This window comes from Dasypus novemcinctus, chromosome 8 (assembly GCF_030445035.2).
Source record: "Dasypus novemcinctus isolate mDasNov1 chromosome 8, mDasNov1.1.hap2, whole genome shotgun sequence".
Lineage (NCBI taxonomy): Eukaryota > Metazoa > Chordata > Mammalia > Cingulata > Dasypodidae > Dasypus > Dasypus novemcinctus.
This window is the reverse complement of record NC_080680.1, coordinates 3,769,395-3,779,254: the sequence shown is the minus strand read 5'-3', so window position 1 is coordinate 3,779,254 and position 9,860 is coordinate 3,769,395. Positions and strand designations below refer to the sequence as shown.

The 9,860-nt window shown below is 52.5% G+C and overlaps 1 pseudogene; it reads left to right on the top strand.

Moving 5' to 3' along the window:
* Nucleotides 1-3,006: 3,006 nt before the first annotated feature.
* Nucleotides 3,007-7,266, top strand: LOC131279555 (TBC1 domain family member 1 pseudogene; annotated as a pseudogene).
* Nucleotides 7,267-9,860: the final 2,594 nt, after the last annotated feature.

The window sequence follows — 9,860 nt, the reverse complement described above, 5'->3', positions numbered from 1 at the left end:
TGCGGCCTGACGGCTGATCCAGACTCTGCACGGGCGCCTCAGCTAGGCCGAGCCTAAGTTCCCGCGAGAGACGTGGCCCAGCCTGCGCTCCGCGGCTACGTCGTGCGGCCTGACGGCTGATCCAGACTCTGCACGGGCGCCTCAGCTAGGCCGAGCCTAAGTTCCCGCGAGAGACGTGGCCCAGCCTGCGCTCCGCGGCTACGTCGTCGCCGTGCGGCCTGACGGCTGATCCAGACTCTGCACGGGCGCCTCAGCTAGGCCGAGCCTAAGTTCCCGCGAGAGACGTGGCCCAGCCTGCGCTCCGCGGCTACGTCGTGCGGCCTGACGGCTGATCCAGACTCTGCACGGGCGCCTTAGCTAGGCCGAGCCTAAGTTCCCGCGAGAGACGTGGCCCAGCCTGCGCTCCGCGGCTACGTCGTGCGGCCTGACGGCTGATCCAGACTCTGCACGGACGCCTCAGCTAGGCCGAGCCTAAGTTCCCGCGAGAGACGTGGCCCAGCCTGCGCTCCACGGCTACGTCGTCGCGGCTACGTCGTGCGGCCTGACGGCTGATCCAGACTCTGCACGGGCGCCTCAGCTAGGCCGAGCCTAAGTTCCCGCGAGAGACGTGGCCCAGCCTGCGCTCCACGGCTACGTCGTGCGGCCTGACGGCTGATCCAGACTCTGCTCGGGCGCCTGAGCTAGGCCGAGCCTAAGTTCCCGCGAGAGACGTGGCCCAGCCTGCGCTCCGCGGCTACGTCGTGCGGCCTGACGGCTGATCCAGACTCTGCTCGGGCGCCTGAGCTAGGCCGAGCCTAAGTTCCCGCGGGAGACGTGGCCCAGCCTGCGCTCCACGGCTACGTCGTGCGGCCTGACGGCTGATCCAGACTCTGCACGGGCGCCTCAGCTAGGCCGAGCCTAAGTTCCCGCGAGAGACGTGGCCCAGCCTGCGCTCCGCGGCTACGTCGTGCGGCCTGACGGCTGATCCAGACTCTGCACGGACGCCTCAGCTAGGCCGAGCCTAAGTTCCCGCGAGAGACGTGGCCCAGCCTGCGCTCCGCGGCTACGTCGTGCGGCCTGACGGCTGATCCAGACTCTGCACGGGCGCCTCAGCTAGGCCGAGCCTAAGTTCCCGCGAGAGACGTGGCCCAGCCTGCGCTCCGCGGCTACGTCGTGCGGCCTGACGGCTGATCCAGACTCTGCACGGGCGCCTCAGCTAGGCCGAGCCTAAGTTCCCGCGAGAGACGTGACCCAGCCTGCGCTCCACGGCTATGTCGTGCGGCCTAAGGCTAATCCAGACTCTGTACGGACGCCTTAGCTAGGCCGAGCCTAAGTTCCCGCGAGAGACGTGGCCCAGCCTGCGCTCCGCGGCTACGTCGTGCGGCCTGACGGCTGATCCAGACTCTGCACGGGCGCCTCAGCTAGGCCGAGCCTAAGTTCCCGCGGGAGACGTGGCCAGGCGGGCATCTGAGGGCCTCGTGAGGGCCTCCTTCGTTCCTCCTGCGACACCGGTGCGGGGGTGGGATCATCCAAACTCACAGCCTTAAACTTTATGTAAAACAAACTGCATGGAAGGTTTTCCGGGGATCATTGCCCATATGTCCCCCAGAACTCTCGGGCTCTGTGCAGAGTAGAGTGGCCTAAATTTAGTGCTAATCAGCCCTCGGGAGGAGCCCTGGATGTAACCGAGGTTCTGCACTTGGGCCGCAGTCACGAAGCCCCCGGCCTCCCTGAACGGCTCCCCTACGTCCATCCCTGGTTAAAAATTGCCCAAACCCTGCCTCCTTGGGTTTGACTCTGCATTGAAAGGAAGGGCCAGAGCAGGGTCCTCGTAGCTCAGATGGCCAGGCCTGGAAAGCCTGTTATTCTACAAGGACCTCTGGAGTGGTGGAAACTGAGGCACGGCGGTCCCGCAAAGGGAGACGTGCTGTTTCCATGGCTACGCTTTTAACAGGAATGCAGCAACTAAGCCTTTCAGTCAGCAGGACCGAGCGGTCCCGGGCAGGGAGAAGTACAAGCAAACACACTTCGTAGTTTGAAAGGAATACTAAGTCTTTGTACTTTGAGATAAGTTCTTTAATTTACGAGTCTTGTTAATGGGTAGTTACACTGCTTGTTATCTCGACAGTTTGAGTATACATAATGCCACATGTAGAAAGTAAAGTTGTCTGAGGAGTCATTACTCGCAGACCCCCTGATCGCAGCTCTCTCGTTCTTTCTCTTTGTTTCCTTCTCCCTTTTCTTTCTTTCATTCCTGATACCCTTCGGGTCCAAATCTCCAACACTGGAGGAAGACTCTTTACCCCACCGTATGTTCCAGTCTTTCCAGGGCATCTCCCTGCCTGGAGCCTCCACAAGCAGATCTCCCAGAGACTCCTCCACCTTCAGTCTCCCCAGGCCCATCAGCCCCCCTTGCGGGGGATCCTGAGACCCCTTTGGCAAGTTGACTTGGGTCTGCGCAGCCTGCACTTCAGATGCCCTCCGTGAAACACAGCCCAGCCCAGATCGTGGAGAGGGACGGTCCAGCCCACGAGGCCAAGCCTGTTTCATCAGCCCTTCACGCCTGCAATCTTTAAACTGGAGGCTCCACACCCCCTCGTGTTCAGAAAAGCCTCGGGCTCTTATCACCCTCATGGAGTCCATTCCCAAGCCCACCGCCCACTTGGGCTGATCGCCGCCAACTCCTCCTACCCCTGCTCAATACGGAGGAGACGCCGGGTCCTCACAGGCCAGAAAGTGGGTGCAAGAACAGGCCCCGCAGGCGTCTTGGAGCCAGACGAAAGGGCCAGGGAGGCAGCCCCAGAAGCCCAGGCGGCCTGAGACTGTCACACAGAGCAGGGCAGCGGCCCCTCAGCGGGGTGGAGAAGCCCTCCTGGGGGGCACAGAAGGGGCGAGGGGCCCACAAAATGTCCAAAGTGGCTCCATCACTCAGAAGCCTGAAGAACCTCCAGGAGATTTCTATGAGCGGCTCCGTGAGGCCTTCGGGATCTGCACCCCTTCAGCCCAGAGGCTCCCGAAAGCCAGAGGATGGTCCACGCAGCAGAGGACGTGCCAGACATCAGAAAGAAAACTCAGAAGCTGGAGGGGTTCTCAGGGATGAACATCTCCCCGCTCCTCCAAGTCACAAACGAAGCATTCGTCAGTCAGACAGTCAGGCAGTCAGGCAGTCAGAACAGTCAGGCAGTCAGACAGTCAGGCAGTCAAGCAGTCAGACAGTCAGAACAGTCAGACAGTCAGGCAGTCAGACAGTCAGGCAGTCAGGCAGTCAGGCAGTCAGACAGTCAGACAGACAGTCAGGCAGTCAGACAGACAGGCAGTCAGGTAGTCAGGCAGTCAGACAGTCAGGCAGTCAGAACAGTCAGGCAGTCAGGCAGTCAGGCAGTCAGAACAGTCAGACAGTCAGGCAGTCAGGCAGTCAGGCAGTCAGAACAGTCAGGCAGTCAGGCAGTCAGGCAGTCAGTCAGACAGACAGTCAGGCAGTCAGACAGACAGGCAGTCAGGCAGTCAGGCAGTCAGACAGTCAGGCAGTCAGAACAGTCAGGCAGTCAGGCAGTCAGAACAGTCAGAGAGTCAGACAGTCAGGCAGTCAGACAGTCAGGCAGTCAGACAGTCAGGCAGTCAGACAGTCAGACAGTCAGGCAGTCAGGCAGTCAAGCAGCCAGACAGTCAGAACAGTCAGAGAGTCAGACAGTCAGGCAGTCAGACAGTCAGGCAGTCAGACAGTCAGGCAGTCAGGCAGTCAGGCAGTCAAGCAGTCAGACAGTCAGAACAGTCAGAGAGTCAGACAGTCAGGCAGTCAGACAGTCAGGCAGTCAGGCAGGCAGGCAGTCAGGCAGTCAGGCAGTCAGAACAGTCAGGCAGTCAGGCAGTCAGGCAGTCAGGGGGAAGCAAAAAGCAAACGAAACAGCAGGCCTCCCTATTAGCAGCAGCCTTAGAAATCCAGACCCAGATCGCCCGCCAAGGGGGCTCCAGGGCCCGTCCGAGGCTGACAACACGTTTGCCAGGAAGTTTGAGGAGCTGTTTTGTGGCGAGTGGGGGTAGCTCACAAGAAGGCCCTGCCGGCACTAATAGATGAATGCATCGAGAAGTTCAATTACATCGGGTGCAGCAGGAAAGCAGAATTTGACCTGCTCTCCCAGCGTCCCGAAACCACAAGTACTGCGGCAGGATTCTCCTCGGCGAAGAAATTCTAGTCTGTGCTCCAGCCAGTGGGCAGCGAGGAGCAGGGCCAGAGGCCCACGCGGAAATGGTTCTCCCAGCCTGACTGGGTCGTGGGCCTTTGAGAAGGAATTCCATGACGGGCGCCTTAGAAGTAGTTGTCCATTCAGCTCTTCTGAGGAAAATGACCTTGAGAACTGCTGTCTTAGTGGACACAACATTGTGCGGCCAACGGATACTGAGGAAAATTGAACTACGCGCTTCACGATTGGCCAGTCTGAAGTTTACCTCATCAGTCCCGACACCAAAAATATAGCATTTGAAAAAATTTTAAGGAGATGTCCTTTTGGTCTCAGGGCATTAGACATGTGGATCGCTTTGGGGTTATCTGCCGAGAGTCTTCGGGAGGTGGAGGCTTTCGTTTCATCTGCTACGCGTTTCAGTGCCCAAAGGAAGCTCTGGTTGATGAAATCATGATGACTCTGAACCGTGCAGTGGACTTCCCAGATGCCGGCGCAGCCGTGTGAGGGGCGTCCTGTGCAGTCCCTGCACAGGCTCTGTGAAAAGGTAGAGGGAATGAATACGTCCAAAACCAAACTAGAATTCCAGAAACACCTGGCAACATTAACCAACCAGGAACAAGCAACTGTTTTTGAGGAGGTTCAGAAATTGAGACCAAGAAACGAGCAGCGAGAGAATGAACTGATTATTTTTTTCTGAGACATATATATGAAAGGAAACAAAAAGATGACATCCATATTGGGGAGGTAAAGCAGGTATCACAGATTTGCAACAGAGAATATTGGAAGTGAATTACCACTTAGTGCCACCCGATTTAGGCTAGATATGCTGAGAAACAAAGCAAAAAGTTCTTTAGCAGCATCTTTAGAAAGTATTTTGTCCCGGGGCATAAAGCCAGAGGCCTGCAGGAACATTCAGCCAGTGTGGATCTGGACAGCTCTGTGTCTAGTACATTAAGTAAACCAGCAAAGAGCCTTCTGTGTGTGAAAAGGAGGCCTTGCCCGTCTCCCAGCGCTCCTTCAAGCTCCTCGGCTCCTCGGGTGACCTGTCCACTGACTCAGAGAGCCGTCTCACAGCAGAGCCTGCCCGGCTCTCGCCCCAGCACCAGGAGCCTCCAGGACCTGCTGAGGGGTCTCCAGGGGCCTCGCAAAGGAAACGTATGAGGTGTCGCTCCATGAGCACAGAGACGCCCACCAGCGAAATGTGCATCATCCACCTGTCGGCAAGTCTAAGATTGCTCAGGCCAGTCTCCAGCTCCTGCTCCTCCACCTCGTCTTAATCCCTCCACTTCCTCACCAAATTTTTTTAAGTACCTAAAACATAAATCCAGTGGAGAACAAAGGGGGAGTGCTGTGCCAAAGAGCATCTCCTACTGTAATGCCCTGCGGATAAAACTTCATTCTTCTTCCTCTGTGCCAAATTTTCTAAGATTTCTGGCTCCTGTAGATGAAAATAACACCTCTGACTTTGTGAACACAAAAAGGGGCTTTGAGTCCCAAGCAAACCATCCAGGGGATGCTGGTGGAACTCCCGTGGAGACACGCAGGCATTCGTGGAGACAGCAGATCTTTCTCCGAGGGTCACTCCACAGAAAGTGTGTGACTCTCTGGACATGAAGATTATTCAGAGCTGGCAGAGCCGACCACGATCTCCTTTAGAACCAGTCTGTGAAGTCGGATCCTTTGGCCCTGTACCAGAGGAAAAGAAAAGGACATCTAGAGCTATGACAAAAGGCAATTCTACAACAGATACTGCTTCTCAGCACGGAGAAGGAAAATCAGAAGCTACAAGCCTCTGAAAACGACTTGCCGAGCAAGCGCCTGAAGCTTGACTATGAAGCAATCACTCCTTGTCTTAAAGAAGTAACTACAGTGTGGGGAAAGATGCTCAGCACTCCAGGAAGATCAAAAATTAAATTTGACATGGAAAAAATGCACTCTGCTGGTGGACAAGGTGTGCCACATCATCACCACGGAGAAATCTGGGAATTCCTCGCTGAGCAATACCAACTGAGACCTCAGTTTCCCAGGAAAACAGCAGCCAAAGGACATGCCACGCAAAGAACTCTTGAAACAGCTAACTTCCCAGCAGCATGCAATTCTTACTGCTCCTGGGTGAACCTTTCCAACACGTCCACACTTCCCGGCCCAGCCTGGAGCAGGGCTGTCACTTTTCAACATTTTAAAGGCCTACTCGCTTCTACAGCAGGAAGTAGGATATTGCCAAGGTCTCAGCTTTGTGGCAGGCATTTTGCTGCTTCATATGAGTGGGGAAGAGGCGTTTAAAATTCTCAAGGCTCTGATGTTTGGCATGGGTCTACGGAAACAGTGTGGCTGGACACGATTATTTTACAGATCCAGATGCACCAGCTCCCTGGGCTTCTTCGCGATGACCATCTGCAATCACCTAGAAGAACGCGAGATTGGCCCCAGCCTCTGCTGCCCCTGGTTCCTTAACGTGTTTGCCTCACAGTGTCCACTGGGATTTGTAGCCAGGCCTTGATATGATCTTTCTTCAGGGATCAGAGGTCATATTTAAAGTGGCTTTAGGTTTATTGGGAAGCCATAAGCCCTTGATTCTGCAGCATGAAATCCTGGAAACTACGGTTGACTTTATAAAAAATACACTACCAAACCTGGGCTTGGTGCAAATGGAAAAGACCATCAATCAGGTGTTCGAGATGGTCATCTCTAAACAGTTACAAACTTATGAAGTTGAGTACCACTACTTCAAGAAGAACTTATTGATTCCTCTTCTCTCAGTGACAACCAAAGAATGGATAAATTAAAGAAAACCAACAGCAGCTTAGACAAACAGAACCTTGACCTCCTTGAACAATTGCACTTGGCAAATGGTAGGATCCAAAGCCTTGAAGCCATAGTTGAGAAGTTGCTGACCAGAGAGAGCAAACTGAAACAAGCCACTCTTGCTTCAGAGCTGGAGCGGTCAGCCCTGCTGCAGACAGTGGAGGAGCTTCAGAGCCAGATTGCAGAGCTGAGCAATGCAGAGCCTGACCTTGCTCAGCCCAGGTCCACGGGTGACAGACAGTTCAGCGGAGAGCACTTCCGAGAGCATCCCTCCAGTGGAGAGATTGCTACACCATCCTAACACTGTCCAGGCCTTAACTGAGAGAGACGGACAACGCTGGAGGAAGAGATGGAAGCATGAAGTTTGCTTCTCAGGGAGGAAACTGGCTTGCTAGCCTGCAAATTCACAACTAAAACTTGGAATTCAAGGGGGTGAATGTTCCACTGTTTTTGTTGTTGTTTTAGATTCTGATTTGGCCCTTCTCTGGACCTGATAAGTGTACTCATTAAATGCACCTTTGTGTTTTCTTGTTGCAAAAAAAAAAAAAAATCCAGACCCAACCAATCGAGAAAGGCCACCCCAAAAAGGGGGAACACTTCACCCCGGAACTCCCCACTGCTGCCAGTACTGCCTGGGGCCACCAGGTTTCCATGTCTGGATTTAAAGGGTGCTTTTTTTCTGCCTGCAGGTAGCTGCCCAGAGTCAGTCACTATTTGTTTTTAAATGGGAGAATCCCAAAACTAAAAAAAAAAAAAAAAAAAAAAGGACTCAATTATCTTGGACTCAGCTTCCGTAGAACTTCAAAAAACAAACTCCCCCACCTCTTTTCCTAAATCCTGCCACTTTCCTGCCAAGCAAAAGAAGAATTCCTGGACACAACTCACAGAAATGACAAAAGAGGTAGATACCAGCCACCCCAACCTCCAGGATGGGCCACTTGCTTGACCAGATCAAAGCCTATTCACAAACAGTAGCAGTTTTATCAGAAATGAAAAGAGGCTTACTAAATACACAGTCACCACAGCTAAATAAGTAATAAAAGCAGCTCCCCTACCTAAAAGGTAGTCTGCACAGCTAGCAGAACTCTGGGCACTAATTCAAACCCTGCAACTGGCCACCGGGCAAGCAGTAAACATTTACACTGACTCTAAGTATGCATTTGCTACTGTACAGAGCCAGGGGGCAATTTATAAGAAGAGGGACTCCTAACTGCAGGGGGAAAAGAAATCAAAAATAAAAAAGAAATCCTTCAACTACTGGAAGCAGTCTGGAAGCCAAGCCAGGTTGCTGTCATCCATTGTCAAGGACATCAGAAGAAAACGAAGGCAGTTACTCAAAAAATACACTAGCTGATAAAACAGCTTGACAGGCAGCCAAAAAAAAAAAGCCCTCAAACTGCAAGCCCCACTGCCAGTGCCTCACCTGTCCCTTTTAAAACAGCACATTGAAAAACTAAACTATACCTGGGAGGAACAGGAGTAGACGAAGAGAGGAGGAGGGAACCAGACCCCAGAGGGAAACTGGCTACTCCTGGAAAGCCGAATCTTCAATCCAAAGGGGCCACCTACACCCTGGTTCCACAATACCACCAGCTCACCCACCTGGGAAAGACCGCTTTAGGAGCCCTGCTTGGGAAGTATTACTACATTGCCCAGATGACCTCCCTCTGCACCACCGTTCACAGCTGATGCCAGCTGTGCTAAAACAACCCCTCCCAAGGTCCCCAGGCCCCCGCCGGCATCCAACACACAGGAACTGCCCCTTTTAAAAACTTAACAACAGACTTTACAGACATAAAATCAAATTAAAAGTATAGGTACTTATAAGTAATAATGTGCACCTTCTCAGGCTGGGTCAAGGCCTTTCCCACCCACACTGAAAAAAAAAAGTAACTAAAGCTTTGCTCCAAGAAATAGTTCCCTGGCATGGGACACCTTTATCCATAAGCAGCAAAAATGGCCCAGCTCTCGTGTCAGCCATCGTCTAAGAACTAGCAAACGTTAGGAATTAAGTAAAAACTCCACACAGCATGGAGGCCCAAAGGTCAGGGAAAGTAAAATGCATAAATCAAACCCTCAAAACCACCCTAGCCAAGGACTGTAAAAAAATTTAAAAACTGGCCTCCCGTGAGTAAATCTACTCCCATTAGCCCTCCTTAAAGTCAGACTGCACCCCTCGGACCCTCAGCTTTTTCACCTTTTGAAGTTCTGATTAAACAACCACTGCCAATTATCCAAACCTTCAAGGGAAATCTCAGGCTCCCAGGAAAAACTGGCCAGGATTCTACCCTCCAGCAGTTAAAACACCCTAGCCCAAATACACAAAACTGTCCTGTCTTGGGATCCCATCCCATTAAGCCACCAGTACACCCACACTTATCCGTAGACCTAGCTTGGGTAAGAGACTGGAAAAAGAGCCCCTCCAACCTACCTGGATGGGCCTACATACTATTATCCTGGTAATCCCCACTGCTCTCAATTTCAGATATTGGACTTAAGATTCATCATACTAGAGTTAAAAGGGTACACTCTGATGGGAAACAAAACTCACCCCATACCTGACCCTTGAAAATCAGAATTGCCCAGAGTCACCAAGTATGACCATCACCTGACTAGGTGGGCTCCTGTTCCCTTTGGTTCTTACTCCTCTTCGGACTGCTTGGTTTGCTGTTTGGGACTGGACTGGTAGCTACAGCTCCTAGAGACTGGAGTGTAGCTGAAAGGACACTAATCTTAATAGTGTATTTGTGTTTTGTAGGATGCTTTATTACCTTAAGTTGTTTTTCCACTTACCTTAGTAATGCCCTATAAAACTTATAGGGGCATTAATGGGAGAATTGTTAAGAAATAAAAAGCATAACATTGCAAAAATATCTAACAAGTCACTCCTGCCCC